The sequence below is a fragment of the Dromiciops gliroides genome, chromosome 4 (genome assembly GCF_019393635.1).
Source record: "Dromiciops gliroides isolate mDroGli1 chromosome 4, mDroGli1.pri, whole genome shotgun sequence".
In the NCBI taxonomy this organism is placed as follows: Eukaryota; Metazoa; Chordata; class Mammalia; order Microbiotheria; family Microbiotheriidae; genus Dromiciops; species Dromiciops gliroides.
In genome coordinates, this window is record NC_057864.1 from 395,253,694 (window position 1) to 395,273,063 (window position 19,370).

Below are 19,370 nucleotides of genomic sequence, written 5' to 3' on the forward strand. Positions count from 1 at the left end.
TTTAAAAATTAAGCCCAACAAAAGTTAAGACTGGAGCCTTACTTGGAAAGGTAGCTACAATTTATTCAACTCTCTTTACAATATACACCTGTCAAACAAATTGCTGGCATTAGTGAAGGTTCTCCTAATGGCTTAATTAGAAATATAGAGGCACAGGGCAGCTAGGTGATGCAGTGGATAGAGTACGGGCCCTGGATTCAGGAGGACCTGAGTTCAAATCCAGCCACAGACACTCAACACTTACTAGCTGTGTGACCCTGGGCAAGTCACTTAACCCCAATTGTCTCACCAAAAAAAAAAGAAAGAAAGAAAGAAATATAGAGACACTAGAAGCAAATCTGAGAGTCTTTCACTCAGCATTTAGTCTACCCCTATCCTTACCATTCTTTACCAGGCCAACATGAAAACCCCAGCCAGTCCTCCCTTCTCTCCTCTCCCTTCAAAACAGTCTTGGCCAGCAAGATGGAAAATTATCCATGGCACTTCAGTAAGAAGAAATTGGGGCAGCTAGGTGACGCAGTACATAGAGCACCAACCCTGGATTCAGGAGGACCTGAGTTCAAATCTGTCCTCAGACACTTAACACTTAATAGCTGTGTAACCCTGGGCAAGTTACTTAACCCCAATTGCCTCAGCAAAAAAGAAAAATAATAATAATAAAAAAGAAGAAATTGGGGGCCTTCTTCACATCTACAAGTCTATGAAGGTTTCTGAGTTGCCTCAAATAGCACTCTATGTGGATGATCCCCACATTATTATAATATTCATTACATGAATGGTCACAACTATGAGCCACGTTCTCCTAAACTTGAGCTTCTTCCCCTCAAACTTCAGACTTTCTGCTCCCTCCACTGGTTGTGCAACTATGGTATACAGGCAATCCTCCACACCCTCACATGGCCTAAAAGCCAAATAGCTACTTCTCTTTCTCATCAGGAGGTTGGCACGGACCAGACAGCAGTGCAGGATTGTGTGTCCTGGCCTGGAGACAGTCAGGTGTGAGAGGAAAAGGATAGTTCTGTGCACAGAGATAAATAATCCAATTAGGCAGAGCTGTTCCTAATAAAAATGAGGCCTTCGCAGCAGCTGGCATCACAGGGAAAAAACTAGTGAGTGACTTGATTTTTACTTCAACTGGCAGGAGATTTCAAGAGAAGCAAACAGACACTGTGCTCTGTCATCTGTGACTATATTTTTAATGCTGAGGTATGTGTGTAGGTGATAGAAGGTTTTGAGAAATACATATAGGTCACCACTTATCTTGGGGGAGTTTCCCCTTACCCCAAAACAAACTAAATGTTACAGGAAAGCTGCTTTTTTAAAAAGGTAATGATCAGAAAAGGAATTTAAAGTGTCAATTAAATTGCTATCTGGTAACTCCTATTACTCCTATGACTGAACCTCACTGGCTTTCTGGACTCTAGTCTCTGTCTCTGGATATTTATTTCAGAAGAAAAGTAAATCAAATTTATGGAAAAGTGAAAAGAGATTTGTGAAGATATTATAGATGTGTGGGGGTAGCTAGGTGGCTCAGTGGATAAAGCACCACCCCTAGATTCAGGAAGGCCTGAGTTCAAATCTGGCCTCAGACACTTGACACTAGCTGTGTGACCCTGGGCAAGTCACTTAACAGTCATTGCCCCACCAAAAAAAAAAAAGATATCATAGATATGGACTGAGAACAAAACAAAATGATTGGTGGGAACTCCTAATTTGGGTGAGCATCCATTTGTGGACAATCCTCCCTCAGCTTCTCCTTAACTCAAAGCTCTGTTTCTTCCCTTACAAAGAGGTGGTAAAGGGTTCAGTGAGATGTAGATAATGAGAAGAAATGCCAGTATCACAAATTTCATTTTCTCTTTTTAATCTGCTTTTCTCCATTTTAAAAATTCTGAATTCAGCAAATAGCAAATAAAATGAGCATTTCCATATAGAAAATAAAACAGAAAAAGAGGATTGTACTATCATGTACAATTTGTTTTATACATAAGAATTCAAAATATAACTTTCAAAGCTGTTTCGTCGATCTGTGTTTCCTTCTGCCCTTCCTTCTATTCTCTTGTGGACCTTTTTAAATGCTTCAGTTAACTCCTTTTCTTTCTTTTATAACAACTCTATTGCTTACAGTCCCCATTGCCAAATCCCCCCTCAAAAAAATGAAGAAAAAAGACATAATAAATATGCATAGTCAAGGAAAACAAATCCCCACATTGACTGTGTCCAACAACGTATGTGTCATTTTGCTCCATGAGTCCACTAGCTCTTTGTAAGGAGGTAAATAGCATGCTTTTATCATGCATCCACTCTGATCTCTTTTGGTCATCACAATGACAAATATAAGTCTTTCAGTTGTTTTTCTTTACAATGATTGTATAACTTGTTCTCCAGATTCTACTCACTTCTCTCTGCATGAATGCATACAAATCTTCTCAGGTGCCTCTGAAATCACCATTTCTTACAACATACGTAGCAATGGCTGTCCCCCACACAAAACAGGGAGGTGTCCTTGTGTGGCTCAAGGGAGACAGAATAGACGTCTCTAGCCTCTTCTCCCCCTACCTTTCTCCAATGCAGACTATTTCCTGTCAAGAGGAGAAGCAGGAGATTGAGGCCAGAAGCTTGGCCACTCTGCTTTCCTCACAGAGAAGAGATACCAGGCTAGAATTATACCTACCTGCTCTCTTAAATATTTTTAGTCTAGGGGAGGTGGTTTTCAGGTTCAAGCTGAACTTCTTATTACTGTTCATTAATTGAGGGAAAAGAAGACCCAAGTTTTATATCCAATACTTGACTCCTTTCCCTTCAAATAATAGTTCCACAATGAACACACAAAAGAAGTAATAAAGAAACTCGTTTATCTGAGTTTATAGCAAAATAGATATCAGAGAAATTCTACATAGGAAAATATAGACCAGACAATACAGAGTAAAGGAGCTCTCCTATTGAGAGCAAGGCAACTAAACTCAACTGTAAGAGAGTGTCCCAGATCTTATCCAAGGGGAAAAGTCCCTGAAGTCTCTAGTATAACAAGCTAGGACAGGGACATGATGGAGAATGCTAACTCCTCTTATGTCAGCTTCTTCCCAGAGTCTTTTTCTCATGCAATTCGAAGCAGCATCTAGCATCATCCATCTTCTCTCTCAAAGCTGGAAACTAGAAGTGCCTGAAGAAATTATAAAGACCAAAGAATCTTGAAGAAAGGCAGAGAGTATCAGAATCTGGAGCTCTCTTGTCTCCTGGTGTTGCTAACTCTGCCCTCCCCACCGTGGGGAAATCATTGTAGGGCATTGAACTCCACCAGTACACAGAGTCCCATACTAATGGGCTTTGGGACTTGGAATACAAAACACACATACACATACATCTACACATATGATGTCACATTCATATTGTATGACTTTTTTAGTAATTCCCCATTTGATGGGTACCCTTTTATTTTCCAATTCTTTGCTATAACAAAAACAGATGCTATTGGACACATAGGTCCTTTTCCTCTTTCTTTGCTCACTAAGCCTAGTAGTGGTATCACTAGGCCAAAGGTCATACACAGTTTAGACACTTTTCCAGAATGACTGGAACAGTTGTCAACTCTACCACTAATGCTTCAGTGTCTTAGTGAGCCTGTTTTCCCACAGCTCCTCCAACAGTTGTCATTTTCACTTTTTTGTCATTTTTTTCCTTAGTAAATATGTGTGAAATAGAACCTCAGAGTTGTCTTTTTTTTTTTGTGGGGCAATGGGGGTTAAGTGACTTGCCCAGGGTCACACAGCTGGTAAGTGTCAAGTGTCTGAGGCCAGATTTGAACTCAGGTACTCCTGAATCCAGGGTCGGTGCTTTATCCACTGCGCCACCTAGCCGCCCCCTAGTACCATGCCTTCTTTTTTTTTTTTTTTTTTTTTTAGTGAGGCAATTGGGTTTAAGTGTCTTGCCCAGGGTCACACAGCTAATAAGTGTTAAGTGTCTGAGGCCAGATTTGAACTCAGGTACTCCTGACTCTAAGGCCAGTGCTCTATCCACTACGCCACCTAGCTGCCCCAGAGTTGTCTTAAGTTTCAATTTTCTAATTATTGGTGATATAGAGCATTTTTGTATGGTTGTTGATAACTTGGACTATTTAAGAACTGCCTATAGATTAACTTTCACCACTTATCTTTTAGGTAATAGTATCGTCATATACTAGAATCATTTTCTTTTTTATCTTGGATATTAAAGCCTGCTGCAAAGACTTTTTGCCCAGTTAAATGTTTCCCTTCTAATTTTAATTGCACGGATTTTGTTTTTGCAAAATCTTTCTAATTTCATGTAATCAAAATTGTGTCTTCTCTTCCATGATCTTCTCTATCCTTTCTTTGGTTCTAAATACTTCTCCTATCCAGAGATCCTAAAAGAAATTTCTTCCTTGCCCCTCTAATTTAGTGATGCTGTAACCTTTCATATCTAAGTTGTATATATTTTTGGAACTTATCTTAGCAGAGGTTATGAATTATCCATCTAAACCTAATTTCTAACAACTGATTTCCTATCTTTCCAGCAGCTTTTTTGAATAGTGAGTCCTTGTCCCACCTTGACAATTGGAGTGCTTGAGTTTAGTGAATGTTCTGCTATATCTATTTGCTTTTCTATGTTGTATACCTAAACAATTCCACCATTCCAATCCAAAACCCACTTCTAGATGGCCAGAGAACAGGTCCAGAGTTGAGAGAAAACCCCAGTTTCTACTCCATCAAGAGGCAAAGTAAGAATTTTCTTCTTGACTTTCCAGATTCTCAAGCTATATTTCCCTTTTCTTCCCTTCTTTCCATCAGCCAAATTTTTGAGGATCAAAGAAGATATTATTTGTAAAAGCTGTTTAGCCACATAGTAGGTGCTTAATAAATCCTTTTGTTTCCTTCCTTTTTAACTCTGAGTTCCACAGATAAAAATCTCACCATAGGGCGATAAAGCTGTGCATACCCTTTGACCCAGCAATTCTACTTTTAGGTCTTTTTCCCAAAGAAATCATGGAAGGGGGAAAGGGACCCACATGTACAAAAATATTTATAGCTGCTCTTTACGTGGTAGCAAGGAATTGGAAGTTGAGGGGGTGCCCATCAATTGGGGAATGGCTGGACAAGTTGTGGTATATGAATACAATGGAATTCTATTGTGCTGTAAGAAATGATGAGCAGGAGGAGTTCAGAGAAACCTGGAGGGTCTTACGTGAGCTGATGATGAGTGAGATGAGCAGAACCAGAAGAACATTGTACACAGTATCATCAACATTGAGTGTTGACCCACTGTGATGGACTATATTCTTCTCACCAATGCAATGGTACAGAAGAGTTCCAGGGAACTCATGATAGAAAAGGATCTCCAAATCCAAGAAAGAAAAAAAAAAAGAACTGTGGAGTATAGATGCTGATTGAACCATACTATTTCTTTTGTTTTGGGTGCTGTTGTTTTTTTTTTTCTATTTTGAGGTTTTGCATCACTGCTCTGATTTTTTTCTCTTGTAACAGGATTAATGCAGACATAGGATTAATGTTATTATGTATATATATATATGTGTGTATATATATATGGATATGGATATGATATATAGATATATAGATATAACCTATATCAGATTAACTGCTGTCTAGTGGAGGGAGGAGGGAGAGGAGGGAGGGAAAAAAATCTGAAATTGTAAAGCTTGTATAAACAAAAGTTGAGAACTATCTTTACATGTAACGGAAAAAATAAAATACCTTATATGTAAAAAATTAATTAATTAATTTTTTAAAATCTCACCATAGCAAATATTGGAGGTTTAAAATCTATCTCTTCTCCCCTTTTGAACATTCTTTTTTTTATTTTTTTTGCAAGGCAATGTGGGTTAAGTGACTTGCCCAGGGTCACACAGCTAGTAAGTGTCAAGTGTCTGAGGCCGGATCCAAACCCAGGTACTCCTGAATCCAGGGCCGGTGCTTTAACCACTGTGCCATCTAGCTTTTGAACATTCTTAATCATCTTTATGCTGCATTTCAATAATAGCACCCATGATTTGCTGTGGTTTATTAAGTTCTATCACATTTGCTAGTTTAAGAAAACAAAGTAAACTTTTAAACCAATGGGGTAGATAAACGTTTAAGAAATATCAGGTTCAAGGGCATGTACCTGCTCTCTTCAAAGAGAAAGGAAGGGAAAGAGGTGAAAGAATGAAGAATCACCATTCTCAAGGTGCAGCCTTATTGGATTTCAGCAGTACAAGATTCATTCTAATGGGGCCCATATTAAAATTGATTAGTATTATTAAGTGCCTACTATTTGCTATACTGAGCAGTAGGGATATAAAAGATAAAGCAAAAAAAAAAAAGTCCCTGCTCTCATGGAGTTTACAGTCTAATGGGAGAGGCAGAATACAAACAACTTTGTACAAACAAGACAGAGATCAACATTGACATAGACATCGATATTGGCATCGATATAGATATAGATTTATACAAGATAAATTAAGGGTAATATCAGAGAGAAGCACTAAAATCAAGGAGGACTGGACAAGGCTTCTTGCAGAAGGTGGGATTTTAGCTAAGACTTAAAAGAAACCAGAGAATTCAGAAGGTGGGAATGAGGAAAGAGAGGCATAGGAGACAGCTAGTGAAAAATGCTTAAACTTCAAGATTGCATATCTCTTTTTTTGTGGGGCAATGAGGGTTAAGTGACTTGCCCAGGGTCACACAGCTAGTAAGTGTCAAGTGTCTGAGGCCGGATTTGAACTCAGGTCCTCCTGAATCCAGGGCCAGTGCTTTATCTATTGTGCCACCTAACTGCCGCTGAGATTGCATATCTTATTTGAGGAACATCAAGGAGTCTGCTGGAGAAGGATATGGCAAACTGCTCCAGCACCTTTGCTAAAAAAACCCTGTGGACAGTATTGGTGTGCTATATCTTCCATAGAGTCATGAAGAATTGTACATGACTAAACAACTAAACAACCAGAAGTCCAGTGTCACTGGATCACAGAATATGTGGAGAGGGGTGAGGTTTTAAAAGACTTGAAAGGTAGGGAGGAGCCAGGCTATGAAGGACTTTGAAAGGCAAAGAGAGACTCTTATATTTGATGCTGGAGATAACAGGGTAAGGATTAGCCTGGTTTACTGGATGGTTTGGGGGCATGGAGAGATAGGATTGGATGTTTTCCTATGTTTTAGAAAAATCAATTTGACAGCTGAGTGAACAGGATAGCTTGGAGTGGAAAGAGACTTGAGACAGGGAGATCTGGCAGTAAGTTTCTGCAATTGCCTAGATGTGAGATGATGAGGACCTGCACCAGGCATTGGTAACTTGCCCTACACTCCACCATGGCAGTAGTAGAAGCACTGCTGCCTCTCCTGGTTCCCATGGCTTTTCCCTTTTTCATTCTCACAAGTGCAAGAGATGGTAGGAGTGAGCTTATAAGATCAAGTCAGCTCCTCTGCCAATACCAAGATCAGGGCAAAATTTCCCTGAGGTGTCAAGGAGGAGGATGCTGGGAAACTTCTGCCAACTAGTTGGCATCCATCTTTATTTTCCTGATCTCCTTGGCAATGCCTACCAAAAACATGACTAAAAGAGTACACACGGATGCTACCAGAAAGCCTTGGAAATGTTTTTTAGGATATAACAGGAAGTCGGGGTCCCATGATTCCATGATGATATAGGACTCTTTAGCCCGGGTTTCAGGACAATTGGCTCAACTCTTGGTAATTAAGCTAAAGGATCAAAGCTACTTAAGGGTTTCATCAGCTCTGTCTTGCAAGGTCTGTCTCAGATAAATCAGATTAGTTTCCAATCTTTGAGGCAAGCATCTGCCATTATCTCAGCCTATTTTTGAAACAAAAAAAAGAAGGAGAGAAGCCAAGGAAGTATCTATAGAGAAAGCCACAACCCAAGAGGAAGAATAGTTTGGTCTCTAGTATGAGGGACTGACAGCCTTCTTGTTCCTCAGCTTAGCCTAAAGCAACCACTGTGGTTACACCTGGTTGTAACTCTTCCTCTTGCCCCTTCTCGTTTCCATTTTGGAAGGAATAAGTCTCTACACTGGCCCCAGTGTGAGAGAAGTTGATGGGCTACCCAACTTTAGAGGTCTTAGTCTTGGGCTCCGGTGCAGGGGAGTTCATTGGACTGTCCCAGTATCCTTCCCTTGTTGTCCCTGCCTCTCATTCTTTTCAGTGTCTCCAGTTAAAACAGGGAGTCTCCTCTTTTGAACCTTCCCTTAAACAAACCAAATGAAAGAGCCTGTTTCTCTCAGCATTAACTGGTCCCTCTCATTTTTCTATTCAGTGCCTTTGGTCCTCTCAGTATCCCCTGACACCAAAGATGTGGCGACCAGAAATAGACCCACGCACATATGTACATATGCATACACACACACACACACACACACACACACACATATATATATATACATTTGTATGTATATGTGTATATCTGTGCATGCATGTTTATAAAGTGTCTTATAGTTTTCAATTTCATCTGAGTCTCATAGCAACCCTGTGGGGTAAATAGTATATTATTTCATTTCCATTTTACAGATGAGAAAACCAAGGCCAAGAGAGGATAAATAATTTTCCTAAGGTTACAGGACAAGTAATTGTCAGTCAGATCACAGGTATTTTCTTATGTTCTCCTACTTTTCTTGCATAGTTCCTCCTTTTGTTAGGCAAGAGCTTCCTATAAAGTTCTATCTGTTTTTCACAAAGACTAGAATCCAGCTTAAGGTCTATCAACAAATAGATGCCTCCATGCTGCCTCCTAGTGGTGTCCTACATCCAACTAGCCTTTGACCTGGACCAAAGGTACTTGCATGAATTTCAGATACTGCACTGTATATCTTCTACCAGTTGCATCTGACCTCCATTTCTAATAATGCATAGGTTTAAATAGCCCACCTCTTTTCTTGGTAATGGGGGTGATGTACGGGTGAGTGGAAATGGGGCAATATTAGTGAAAGGTATTTTCTCATGGGTTACCTACTGGATATTGACACTGTTAATATCCCTTAATAGTCTCAAAATTCCAGTTGTCTTGAACCTTGCTTTTAAAACTTCTGAGGGAAGCAAGCCCTACTCATGACTTAAACCTAGCTCAACTTGATAAAAGGTACAATGATGTGAGACTAAGGATAGGCCTGAGACAGATTGAGATACTACAGGCAAAGATCTTCTGATCTGGTTTTCTTACCATCGCTTTCCAGTGATCTTGAAGCTGTTTCAAAGCCACCAAATAGTTTCCAAAAAATAATCCCAACAGAGATAAATTATTGGGATAAATCATTAAATACTCAAAGAATGACAGAAGAAAATGAACAGAAAATGGTGATCAAAACATTTCTGGTGGGATTTCCAGTGAAATTCTAGGGAAATTCTCAGGGTCTTACTAGCAATTACACCAAGTTCAGTCAATAATTTTTCTGAAGCAAGGTCTCAGTAAATATTAGTAATATTTTAAATCAAACATTCTTTCATTGGCTCTTCAATTTCTGCATCCAAGGAATCAGGTGTATGTTGAAGAGCTCTTATTTTTTTGTTTATAACAACTCCTTTCATTTGTCTGGTACTTTTGGGTTATCCAAACACTTCTAAATTAATTTTTTCATTTTATTCTCACAATGACCCTGTTGTGAATTCCTGACTAAACTGAGTCATATATAGTACGCCATGGAGCAGGAATGGGAGCCCAGGTCAGCTGACTCCTATTTAGCATTATCTCGGGTATTCTGAATGAGTTAATTTTCTACTACATGGTATATTATGGTATGTGGGATACATATGTGATTACCATCATGATTTGTCATTTTTTTCATTCCTTTCATTCATTTATCAGCACTCATCCAGAACTTAAGTTAAAATATGTACTACACCTAACAACTGCATTTCCTTGATAGTAGTTCAATAATCTATGCTCCTTTCTTCACCCCACCTACTGATTATCCCTCATTAGCAAAGTTTTCCCCCACTAAAGTGCTTTTCTGATCCCTCAGTGTGACATGCATGTGACCCTGGGTTTCCAAAGCTATGCAGTGGAGAGCAAGTTCTAGCAGGCCACGCCAAGGTGAGATGTCTTCAAGCAGAACCCAGGAATAGGCTCAAATGAGGACCAACCAAGCATAATCAAGGAAGGCTTAGTTAGCACCAAGTTGACTTCAAGGTGATTGGATGTGTTGTGGCCACAGTGCCTCTCAAAGACCAGTTCTGTTCAGTTCTAGAGCAAAGAGTCTTAACTTTGGTTAAGATTAAGATTACCATTACTTTTACCTTGATTTTTAAAAATATTTTTACAACTATTTCAATTTAAATGATTTCATTTATAATCCAACATATTTTACTTACCACTCATCTAGAACTAAAATTAAAATAAATACTCCCCCTCCTAAAAAAAATGTATTTCCTTAACACTAACTGATTTGATCATTCAAAAACATTATTCCAAGAAGGGGTTCATAGGCTTCACCACACTGCCAAAGGAGTCTATGACACAAACAAGGTTAAGAATCCCTGCCTGCTAGGGGCAGCTAGGTGGCACAGTGGATAGAGCACTGGCCCTGGATTCAGGAGGTCCTGAGTTCAAATCTGGACTCAGACACTTGGCACTTACTAGCTGTGTGACCCTGGGCAAGTCACTTAACCCCAATTGCCCCACCAAAAAAAGAAAGAAAAAAAAAAAGGAATCCCTGCCTGCTCTAGAGGGTTTGCAATACACATCAGCGAACAGAGAACCCACACAACAGGAACAAAATCACAGAACTCTGAAACATTGGGGAAATAGGGTTTATTTTTCCTGACCAAATCCAAGCTAGTCATCTCACAATTTGCCCAAGAAGGGACTCTGCACTCTTATGTCATGAGTGAAACAGACTGATTGTACTTTAGAGTAACAATGTTTTGTATAGTATTGCATTAGTAGAGGGAGTCCTCACTGGGACTTAAAAGACGGCAATGAAATTATAGGTCCCAGAAGAGAATACATTTTACAAATGAAGAAGGTTACTGAGACCTTCAAAGACTGGCACACCTGGTCAGAACTGGCTACTGCCACCAAGTGGTAAATTTTGTTGCTGAAGCAAGACTATGGCCATAGATGACTCAATACATTTCAGTCTCAGTCATGTCTCAGATGACTAATAACACCAAATCAGATTTCTACTATGTCTTGAGATTGACAAGGCATCGTCCTTGCAACAACAGTGTGAATAGGGTTGAGGGCCCGAGATTAGCTCCAGATGAGTGTAAACTAATGAGATTGATATTCGAAAAGCCTTGTGAGTAGAAAGGAAGAGAGGAATGTAGGGGAGACTGATCCTCACAATTCAAATTAAATTTATTTTTCATTTCAATTTTCCTTGTAAGTGTAATACTTTCTTCTCTGGAAAACACAGTGCAACGAGATAAAACATGAGGTATAAAGCATCTGGACTCAGGAAGACCTGAATTCAAACCCTATCTCAGACATTAGTTGTATGATGCTGGATGAGTCTTTAATCTCTCTCAGCCTCAGTTTCCTCATCTATTAAAATGAATATCGGGGCAGCTAGATGGCACAGTGGTTAAAGCACCGGCCCTGGATTCAGGAGTACCTGAGTTCAAATCCAGCCTCAGACACTTGACACTTACTAGCTGTGTGACCCTGGGCAAGTCACTTAACCCCCATTGCCTGCTCCCCCAAAAAAATGAATATCAAAAGAGTAGCTACTTCACAGGGTTGTTGTGAGGATCAAATAAAATAACGTATATAAAGTGCTTTACAAACTTTAAAGCACTATTGAAATATATATTATTTATAAAAGACAATCTAAATTATTCTGAATGAATGCACTAAATGGTTCCCAATGGTTGTTCTTTCAGTTCGTGTTTCTATTTTTATAGCATTTTTGTGGTCTCCTTCTTTGCTCTCACTTCTGGCTCCCATCAGAAAAATGTGACAGCAGTCTGTCAGCAGCAGTCACTTTCTAATGTGATGTTTCTAATCTTCTGTTTGTGAAGAAACTATAAAACTAAACTTCTTAGAATCTCACATGATAGGATAAGTAAGGTTTCAATGAAGGCCTTCCTTATAGACAAAGTGCTATTTCAGCAGTTCAGAGAAAAGACCTTTCCCCATTTACGCCTTGACCTTGTTGCTACATATACAAAAATAAGAATAAGGGAGCCAGAGGACCTGGGCTTGAATCTTAGCTGTGCTATTTACTACTTATATCTCAGGTCACTCTACAAATAGATCAACAAGCATTTATTAAGTGCTAACTACATGCCAATTACTGCACAAGCCTCTAGAGGGAATAAAAACACAAAATCCCCACCCTCAAGGAGTTCACAGGGAAGACAAGCATACATTTTGAGGAGTGAAATGTACTAGCAATTAGGCTTCATTTTCCTCCTCTCCCGAAAAATAATGGGGTTGGACCAATTGATCTTTCTACCTTTAATTCTTCTAATATTAGAAGGATAAAATTATCCAATGACTGATCTCCAGATAAGTTAGGTCATTTCGACAGTAATAAAAATAATTATATTTATGCTTTTAATTTTCCAAAGAACTTTCATATATCTGTTTTCATTTTATTTTTACAACAACCTTTTAGTGTAAATAAAGCAGCTCCTTTTATCTTTCTTTAACAGAGAGGAAAATTCAAGCACATGCATGTCATGTGACTTCTCTAGTTCCATAGCTAGGGGTAGAACCACTGGGTCAGAGTAGAATAGAATTCTCTTCATTCCCAGTACTGTGCTCAGAGGAGATGGGCAGAATGGCATACATCTAGCTGCCAAAAGATAAGAGCCAAAACAAAGGCATCATTTTACATCATCATAGGATCCAGAGCAGATTTTAGATCTTAAAGATCATCTAGTCTACCCCTCACTCCTCATTTCTACAAATGAGACCAAAAAGGCCCAGAGGGGTTGTGACTTGTCCAAGGTAACATGAATCAAAAGGAGTTGAGCAGGGATTCTTTAGTCCTGAAGTTTCAAAAAAATCTTTCTAAAAATCTATTTCCTATCTCATCTCTTATAAGCATTTTAGAAGTTTGTTGATGTTTGTGACCACATTTAGGGTTTTCTTGGCAAAGATACTGAAGTGGTTTAGCATTTCCTTCTCCAGTTCATTTTTTTACAGATGAAAAAACTCAGGCAAACAGGGTTAAGTGATTTACCCAGGGTCACACAGCTACAAGGGTCTAAGGATAGAATTGAATTCTGGAAGATGAGTCTTCCTGACTCCAAGCCCAGCATTCTATCCACTGGGCCACCTAGATACCCAAGAAGTTTACAGCAAGATTATTCTATTGCTAAACTATTTCCCTCAGAACCCAGTTTGAAATAGTGCCTCTCTTCAGACCTCTATGTCTCTTCCCTTATAAAAATGAGCTCAGGGCTTAGGGCTCTTGGATGCTAAACAGATTTTGAGATGACTCTGGTTTCCCATATTCTGATTAAATTTACACCAGCTCCTCTTACACTTAATATGACAAAACATCCCCTCTTAGGACACAGTTGAAGTATACATTTCCCTAATCCAGCTAGTAAATAACATTTATCATATCCCTGTGTGCCAGATGTAAACAGTTGCTAATACTTGCCTCATTCTGTCTGGCCTATTAGGCACTGTTTCACAATATAAAAGTAGAGTTATTTTTTCTCCTTTGCCCATTCCTCATTCCTCTCTGTGTTGTCTCGTCTTTGAACCTGACGGGTCATTCTAACATGACTTTGAGGCATTGGTTTTACACTTAAAATTTTGATGAACTCCAGTATTCAGTTTCTACTCATTATTTTTCTTTTAGGTCTTTGGGAGAAAATGAAATGATTGCTGAGGACTTGAAATCCCTGGACTTCCACATTTTTTGCTCAGCCTCTCCAATGCTTAGATCATAATCTTGATTCCAAAAGGGCACAGAAGAAAAACTTTGAACAACTAAGACATTTTGACTATCATTAATACCCAAATAAACTACAAAGGACCTATGAAGGAAGATGCTATCGGCATCCAGAAAAAGAACTAATAAATAGAAATGATGTACTGGCATACTTGCCATTCTTCTCATGCCATTCTCCATCCTCATCCTCTGTGCCTTTGCCCTGGCTGTCCCTCACTCCTGGAAGGCTCTCTCTCTCCTTATTTCTGCCTCCTGGCTTTCCTGGCAGCCTTTAAGATTCAGCTCAAATCCCACTTTCTATTGGAGACTTTTCCCAATCTGCTTGCCAACCCTCATCCTACCACTGCCTCTATTAGTGTCCTCCCTCTGAGATTAATTTAATTTACACTAATTAATTTACATCTGCAATGTCTATCTTGAATATACATAATTAATTGCATGTTTTCTCCTCCCATTAGAATGTGAGCTCCTTGAGAGCAGGTGCTCTGTTATTATTTTCTTTGCATTCCCAGCCTTAGTACAATCCTTTGTACTTTGTAAGTAATTAATAAATGCTTGTTGACTAACAGTGACTGGTTGATTACTATCTGTACATAAAACTCTCTTGGGAAAAAAAATTTCTTTCCTTCCTTCTCCTTACTGCCTTTGCTATGAGATAATCTGAACTTGTAGAAAAACTGTTTGATCAATGATTTGTACTGTCTCCAAGTTTTCAATCTCTAAGGGAGGAAAAAAACAGTAGAAAGCTATTGACTCACTGATCTTATCCCCATCTAACCTCCATCATGCTTCATACATCTGATGGTCTGGGTTTAGTTTGGGGCTATTTAGGGAGTAGGAGGAGAAGACTGGACCCGTTAGTGAAAAAACTTCCTCCACCAATAAAATCAGCACCTGCTCTGCAATTTATCATCTTAGAAGGTTGCCTAGGGGCACTAAGAGGTTAAGCGATTTACCCAGGGTCACAAAGCAAATTTTGGCCGGAATGGGACTTGAACCCAGGTCTTCCTAATTCTGAGGCCAAAGCTGCCTCTCAGCATATGAGATAACATCCTAATTTGACAAAGAAAGATGAGAAGAAAAAATTCCTCCCACCCTACCAGAAACATCACTGCCAAGGAGGAAACTGGATTTTTCTCCACCCAATATAATTTCTCAACTTCAAAGTTATCTACAACTGTAGGCAGACTACACTGTGCTCCGGGGTGGTCCAACTTCTTCTTTGTTGGAGTCAGAGAACTGTGATGCTGACAGAAGTTTATGAAGAGACTATTAAAGGAATGGGAGAAACCAAAACAAATGCCGAAGATGTTGGCTCTGTCTGAAATGCTGGCTAAAGCATGGTTCATCTTACAGCTTAAAGGCATGCATTGAAATTTGTCCAGGCACTAAAATACATTTAAGAATAATTACCATAAATTTAAATGCAGGGTCTAAGGTTTTGTCCATTCTTGTAATAAATCCCAAGGCAATGTTTGGAATTGGGGTAGTGGCGGGGAGGGGGAGGGGAGGGAAAAGAAGGGACAGAAGGATGTGTTTTGTTATTAAAAATAAGAGTTTATTATACCTATTTTGATTGCTAATGATCTTTTTTATGGGAATTGGTCTGAGTATTCCACTTTACAACTGTTGTCACTGCAACATGTTTAATACACACAACCCCTCCCTCCATCTTGTAAAAGCTCTGGCTAAAGGCAGGCCTAATTTGCCTGAAGCCCAGTATTCATGCTTCACAGCCTCAGGCATTTTAATTTCCTTCTCAACTCTATTTTTGTTCCCCCATAAGGAAGTAAATAGTAGGCTTTAGTTTAATCATGACTTAAGCCAGGATAAGAGGTATGTATTTTACTCAAAACCCAAGTGTCTCACCTGTGCCCTTTCCCAGATTATAGAAAACAATTGTGTATCTACAAACGTTACCGGATCCAGTTCCATATCCCGTTCTTTGTACAGTAGATTTCTCCAAGTCTGAAATTACTTTCTATAATCTGCATGACACCTTTATATAAGCCCCATGCCATGCACTGTATCTTCTCCAAAAACAAATACAACTGTTTATGCCAGTTTTTAGTTTCTAAACTGATGAAGCTTCTATTGTGCAGGAATTCCTCAATAAGAAAGCTAGCTATAGGGGGCAGCTAGATGATGCAGTGGATAAAGCACCAGCCCCTGGATTCAGGAGGACCTGAATTCAAATCTGGCCTCAGACACTTGACACTTACTAGCTGTGTGACCCTGGACAAGTCACTTAACCCTCATTGTCTCTGGAAAGAAAGAAAGAAAGAGAGAGAGAGAGAGAGAGAGAGAGAGAGAGAGAGAGAGAGAGAGAGAGAGAGAGAGAGAGAGAAAGAAAGAAAGAAAGAAAGAAAGAAAGAAAGAAAGAAAGAAAGAAAGAAAGAAAGAAAGAAAGAAAGAAAGAAAGAAAGGAAGAAAGAAAGAAAGAAAGAAAGAAAGAAAGAAAGAAAGAAAGAAAGAAAGAAAGAAAGAAAGAAAGAAAGAAAGAAAGAAAGAAAGAAAGAAAGAAAGAAAGAAAACAACAGGACCCAGAGGTAGAAGGTAGAGATGACAGTTGACAGGGGAGGCAGAGAGCTGTGAAAATGATAATATGGGATCAAGAAAAGGTGAGAGATACCTTAAGTAAAGGCAAGTATAATATTTATGCAATATTAGCATTTATTTTGCTTCCTTTTACTTAATCAGTCAACAAACATTTATTAAGTACTTACTCTGGGCCAGGTACTATATAAGTGTCAGATGTACAAAAGAAAAGGAAAGAATCGATTTCCTACCATCAAGGAGCTCACATTCTAACAGGAGAGGCAAAATGTAAAAACAAAAACAAAAAACGAGGTATATACAAAATGTATACAATGTAAATGGAAGATAATCTCAGAGGAAACACAATAGAGGCTAGAGGAAAGGAGGAAAGGGAAGAGAGAGGAGAGACCAGGAAAGGCTTCTTGCAGAAGGAAGGTCACCTAAATCTTTTTTTTTTACTTTATTTCATTTTTAATTTATGGATTAAAGCAAACATTTCTATAACAGTATATTTTTAAAAAAACAATGATTGCACATGAAACAGCTAATCTATTATGTACAATTTGCTCTTCTTTTTACATATATAATAAAGTTATCATATAAATTTCTTTTTATTTTCCTTCTCCCTGCCTCTGCCCAGACATGGCTACTATTAGACAGAAATATGAATAGAAATGTAGGACCATTCTATACATCTATTGATCAGTTCTTTCTCTGGAAGCAGATAACATTTTTCTTCATATGTCCTTTGAAATTAATTTAGGTATTTACAATAGACAAAATGACTTATGCACTTTAAGTTGTTCTGAAGACAATACTGTATACAAAGTTCTCTTGGTTCTGCTCATTTTGCTCTTCATTCTCTTCTGAAAGTCTTTCCATGTTTTTCCTAAGATCATGTATTGTAACAACAATAACAAAAAGATCATCAAGGTCATAATTTCTTACAACACAGTGGTATTCCATCACAATCATGTACCACAACTTGTTCAGCCATTCCCCAATTGGCAGGCATCCCAGCAATTTCCAGTCCTTGCCTCCACAAAGTGAGCTGCTATAAATATTTCAGAACATATAGGTTCCTTTCCTTTCTACCTAATCATCTTTGGAAATAGACCTAGTAGTGGTATTGCAGGGTCAAAAGGTATAGACAACTTAATAACTCCTTGGTTGTAATTCCAGATTGCTTTCCAAAATGGTTGGATCAGTTCACAATTCCAACAACAATGAATTAGTGTCCCAATTTTTACATATCCCCTCCCACATTTGTCACTTTCCCCTTTAATAATTTTAGCCAATCTGATAGATGTAAAATGATATCTCAAGGTTGTTTTAATTTTCATTTCTCTAATAAATAATGATTAAGCTAAGTCTTTTTTTTTTATTTTTAGTAAGGCAATTGGGGTTAAGTGACTTGCCCAGGGTCACACAGCTAGTAAGTGTTAAGTGTCTGAGGCCGGATTTGAACTCCGGTAGTCCTGAATCCAGGGCCAGTGCTCTATCCACTGGGACACCTAGCTGCCCCTAAGCTAAGTCTTAAAGAACCACAAGAAAGTCAAGAGGCAGAAGTGAAGAGGAAGAACATCCCAAGGATAAGGGCCAGCCAGTGCAAGGGCAAGGATTAAGGACATGGAGGAATTTGTGAAATGAACAGCATTTATGTCTAGTGTGCTGAGGTCAGATTATATGGAAAGAAGTAAATGTAAGACTGAAAGGTATCAGTCAGGTGGGGAGGTGGGTGCTATATTCATGGTACAAGGGTAGCTGTTGCATAACTATAGTATAAATGTGAGAGAAAAAGGTGAGGGGAGCATATTCTAAGCAACGGTGATGGGGCAAAATAATCTGGACATGACTTCTGTCACCCCTGTGGTTACCATCTTCCAACTGCAGGCATTTTCACTGCCTGTCCTTCCATGCCAGGAATATTCCCTCCTCATCTCCACCTCCTGGATTTCCTGGCTTTCTTCAGATCCCAACTAAAATCCCACCTTCTACAAAAAAAAATCTTTCCTCTTTTCCTCAGTCTGCATTTTCCCTTTGTTCATTCATCTCCAAATTATCCTGTATTTATCTCCTAGCTTTTTGAACGTTATTTCCTCCATTAGACAATGAACCCCTTGAGGGCAGGGACTGTCTTCTACCTTGCTTTGTATCTCCAACACTTAGCACAGTGCCTGGTAGGCATTTTAAAATGTTTATTGAATGACTGACAGTTGTTTTGGCAATTGCACAAGTTATGAAGAAAATGGTTTCTCTTATAGTTCTACTGCAACTTGGATTACCTTTGTTGTTCACCAAATATTATTTGAGATAGAAAATACTGGGGGTGGCTAGGTGGTGTAGTGGATAAAGTGCTGGTCCTGGATTCAGGAGGACCTGAGTTCAAATTTGGCCTCAGACACTTGACACTTACTTGTTGTGTGACCCTGGGTAAGTCACTTAACCCTCATTGCTGGAGGGGGGGCAGAGAGAGAGAGAGAGAGAGAGAGAGAGAGAGAGAGAGAGAATACTTTGTTGTTTGGTGGTGTTTTTTTTTAATCAATTTGCTGAGTAGTTGAGAGACAACCTGTGAAGGGTTAATTAGACAAAGCTGGGGACAAATGCCTCTACTATATAAGGCAGAGGGGAAACCAAGAGAAGGAAGGCTATTCCAGGAAAAAAAAATGTCTTTAGAGGCCTAAACATGACTTTGCTGCAGTGGGCTACTCTGAGACTCAATAATAAAAACTTAAAATTGCAAAGCACTTTCATGAAGGTTGTGTGATGGATAATGGAAAAAGACCCAGACCAGGAATCAAAAGACCTCAGTCTGAATACCAGTTCTGACACTAATTACCCATGAGACCTTGGGCAATTTCTTTTCCTATGCTGGACCTCAATTTCTCCAACTGTAAAATGATCTATTAGATAATCCTCAAGTGAATGATATCTCCAGTCCTCTCTTCCTCTAATATTCTTT